This window comes from Nannospalax galili, unplaced genomic scaffold (assembly GCF_000622305.1).
Source record: "Nannospalax galili isolate Female #2095 unplaced genomic scaffold, S.galili_v1.0 scaffold308, whole genome shotgun sequence".
Classification (NCBI taxonomy): domain Eukaryota; kingdom Metazoa; phylum Chordata; class Mammalia; order Rodentia; family Spalacidae; genus Nannospalax; species Nannospalax galili.
In genome coordinates this window covers 419,265-423,785 of record NW_008359214.1, presented here as the reverse complement: position 1 = coordinate 423,785, position 4,521 = coordinate 419,265, and the positions used below count along the sequence as shown (strand labels likewise).

At 38.0% G+C, this 4,521-nt stretch overlaps 1 pseudogene; it reads left to right on the top strand.

Moving 5' to 3' along the window:
- The first annotated feature begins 1,251 nt into the window (after positions 1 to 1,251).
- On the top strand, positions 1,252 to 1,857 carry LOC108490195 (annotated as a pseudogene).
- Positions 1,858 to 4,521: the final 2,664 nt, after the last annotated feature.

Genomic DNA, 4,521 nt, shown 5'->3' with positions numbered 1-4,521 from the left:
AAACTATATCCTAGAATTAATGCATAATAGATACTGAAGATCTTTCTCATATCATTATCTGTAATACATTATGGAAACACACAATTTATCCAACCACTCTTTAATGCATGGGCATTTAAATTTAAATCTTTAAAAAAAGTTTTTATTTTATGTGTATGAGTGTTTTGCCTACATGTATGTCTATATTTCATATGTATGCAATGTCTGTGGAGGTCTTAGAAGATGGCTAGGATTTCCTGGAACTGGAATTATGGACAGTTGTTGACCACCTTTTGGGTGCTGGGAACTGAATCCAGGTGCTCTCTGTATAAGAGCAGCCAGTGCTCTTAACAACGAAGTCATCGCTCCAGCCCCAGGTTTAAATATCTTGAAGTCACAAATAATGCTGAGACAACACCTCTGTGCATGAGTATTTCCGTGTTGTTGGAGATGATCATCAGTACGAATTACAAGAGATAGAATTATCTGGCACAAAGGTTAAATACATATATAATTTATTACCTATTGCCAAATGCCCTTCAAAGGGATTGTAGTAGTTTTTATCCTCACTCTCCCAAGCTCACAGGCCAGCTAGCCCAGCATACATAGTTGCAGAAATAGTATGAGAGACCTTGCCTCAGAAACAATGCAGAAAGGTGACTGCCTCCCAATAGAAAGTTATCCTTTGACCTCCACATGTGCCCTGTGGCACACACGTGCCTGCACTCACACTCACACACACACATCATATGCACACAAATACATATACATACATACACACACACACACACACACACACGAGTGCCCATTTTCCCACAGCCTGGTCAATAGACTATGTTGTTACATCTTTCAATATAAGAAATCAGATAGACCAGAACATATATTTCATTGTTGTTCTAATTTTATTTTCTCTAATTAATAGCAAATTTGGATATATTTTGACATATTATGAAGCATTTTGGTATCTTTTAGGTGAATTGTCTATTTTACCTTTTCTCCTTTTTTTCTTTTTTTTTAAAATTAACTTCTTTGGCCTTTGACTCTCAATTTTCAGTGAGACTATTTGAAATCTTTTCATAGGTGCACAATGTACAATTCTACACATATGCTGTTGCTCAATGAACAAATTAAAAATTCAGTTTATCTTACATATTTCATGTTCCTTGTTTTTAGAAAGAATTTAGAGTTCCTCACATGTTTTATTATAACTCTACTTTTGCATTTTAAAAACACAACTTCAGGTAAATCTCTCTGAAGTAACTGGTCAACACCATGATGCATCTTGGAGTGGTCATTTCAGGCCTCATGCTGCTTCTGACAGCTGCTGTGTATTCTTACACTGAAGTGCTTGGAGTAGTGGGTCACCCTGTCACACTGCCATGTGCTTACACAGCATCGAGTGGAATCTTAATCATATGTTGGGGCGGAGGGGAGTGTTCATCCTCTTGTTCAGACCTATGTATCTGGATGCATGGATACCATGTCTACTATTGGAAGAACAGTCGTTACCAGCTCAAGGGGCAGATTTCACAAGGAAATGTGCCTTTGACTATTGAGCATGTTCTTGAGAAAGACAATGATCCATACTGTTGTTGAGTGTAGACCCCAAGATGGTTTGGTATACAGGTATTGATCGTCCTACTGAAAGTTAGACCCGAAACTCCAACAAGTCCTCCAGCGATACCCACAACTACAATGAGACCCACAACTACAAGACCCATAACTATAAGTAGACCCACAGCTACTTCAACAAGATCCACACAAGCTCCAATGTCAACAAGAGTCTCTACCTCTACTCTCCCAATACCTGTACATACCCAGACCCCCAAACCAGTGGCTTGGAATGGGACCATGGCACGATCTTCAGATGAACCTTGAGATGATCCCACCAAAGTGATCCCAACACAAAAGCCATGGGTGACCACCACTAAGGGATTCATAATTGGAATCTCCATTGCTGTCTTAGTACTGCCAAGTTTTGTGAGTCCTGTAGCTGTGGCAAAGTACATCTACAGGAGAAAGAAGACAGGTTCACTAAGCTTGGCTGTCGTCCGAGTTTCTAAGATTGGAGCTTTGCAAAATAGAGTGGTAGTGCAACCCCAAGTAGAAGACAAAATCTACATGATTGAAGACAATCTTTATGTCACCGATTAAGTCCCAGTAGCCTCTGAGGAACATTCTGCCCATGACAGCAGAAGACTGAAACTGGATATGACCAGCCAGACACCCTTGAAGCTCCAGGCTGTTTTCTGTGTCAGTTCATCTTGTGTCCCTCTTGCCAGTGACAACGGTGGCTTTCTAGCTCTCTGTGCTCAACCTCACTGTTAACAAACATACTAATCTTTACACCAACACTGCTTCAGTCTCTCCAGTCACCTGAAAGCATTCTCTCAAACATGAGTACTTCACTATTTTGTGTTTCCTTAGACTTCATAATACTTGTGTTCATGAAACATAATCATTGGTAGTACAAGAAATGAACTTCTACCACAGTTACTAAAACCATCAAGAAAAGAAGAGAAGGATTTCAAAGCCAAACAAACATGAAAACAAAAAAAATGGGGTGATGGTGGTAAGGGACTTAATTTAGAGAAGCATTTCATGATTAGTTCTTACTTTTATATAGTAATTCCAAATGTCACTTTATTTACCTCCCCCAAATGGCTCAAAATTTGGGGTCATGCAGATTTTAATTTCCCTTATATATAACTAGAGGGGAATCTAATATCAGCATTAAAAACCCCCCACAATTCCGATCATTATGTGGCTAAATGACATAGTGGAGCAAATCCCCCCAATTCATGCAAGAACCTATATGCCTCCTTAAAGAAATATTTACTCAGCGATCACAAATAAGCAAAATACATTATAAATAAATGGTGTATCGATTTGATCATTCTATAACTCTGACACTCATAAATGAAGGATCTGTACTCAAAGTAGTAAATAAGTGGGGAGAGTGGAATGATGGAAAATGGAAGTACATAGTGATGAAACAGCCTTGCTAAGACCAGAGACTGAAAAATGAGCTATGCAATTTCTGCTTATAATTTGAAAGGTTTCCTTTAATGTCCTTGTTGCTTCTGAGAAAGCAAATAAAAAATTCATTAAATTATACAGGTAGTATTAAGCAAAGTTTTTTTTTTAACACAAGAAATAACAAAAACATAGTACAAATGGAATTGACAAGGTTAGAAATATGTGGGTAGGCAATCATGGCATGTGATTAATCTTAGAAGAACACCTACTAATGTTCCCTGGTCAAAGACATTAGTATAATAAGTATATGGATTGGAGAGATGGCTCAGCAGTTAAGACCACTGAGTACTCTTTCAGGGGACCCAGGTTTGATTCCCAGTACCCACATGGCAGCTAACAACTATCTGTAACTCCAGTTCCAAGGGATTGGCCACTCTATGCTGACCTCCCTGGGCATCACATGACACAGATGCACTTACATATATGCAGGCAATACACTCATACACATAAAATAAAAATAATAAATAAAATATATATTTTTAAAAAGTATAAAGAGGCCCAAGAGTATAAACTTCCTTTGGGTTTGGGAATAACAAATAGATTTATAGCTAGTGCTGATACTAAGTAGATAGACTACTAATAGTAGAACTATTAATAAAATAGAATAATGCATATTTAATATGCAGAAATTAGAAAAATGATAATAATAAAGTATATTAAGGGGAACTCATGATTCTCATGAGAAGTCACAAGTGCAATCAACGTGTTTTGTTGTACTCACACATTTAAAAATAGTTTATTTTGATTTAAGTTCTACCACTTCTATCCTATTCATATTTGGCAATCTTTCTCATTTATTTTTTTGGGTCCCTTATAAGAATTTGTGTTTGCTAAGTTTGTGTGTGTGTGTGTGTGTGTGTGTGTGTGTGTGTGTGTTTTGTTTGAGACAGGGTCTCTCTGGAACTCTCTATGTAGACCAGGCTGGCCTGGATCTCACAAAGATCCATCTACCTCTGCCTCCCAAGCACTTGGTTCAAAGGTGTGTGCCACCATGTCCAGCTCTTAAGTTTCTTGGATACTGAAACACTGTCTCCATTAACCAACCCCCTATAATGCCCTTGATTTATTGAATAGACTGAAATAGAATGTACCTTATTCTGAATTTGGATGACTGTATCACTGTTGTAATAGCTAATTTGATATTAAATCCATGATATTTCCTACAGTTGTAAGAAAGATTTAGAATAGATGTTGGTAATCATTTCTAGAAGGAATGATGGCTATTTTAGCCTTTCTCAGATCTATGTTCTCTGTCATCACTCCTTAACTCTTGCGGGACCAGAAAACACCCTTGACAATATACTGATAGATGGGTATGGCTATGTATCTTAGTTTGCTATAGCCAGGATTACAAAACAGCACTGGCTTGGAGCTTAAACAATAGGATTTTCTATCTGCACAGTTCTAGAAATTAAATGTCCCAAGATCAAGATGCCAGCAACTGGGTCTCTTCAGGCTGGTGGATCAGAACTGTGTCCTCGACGTGAGGGTGAGAGAGTGAGT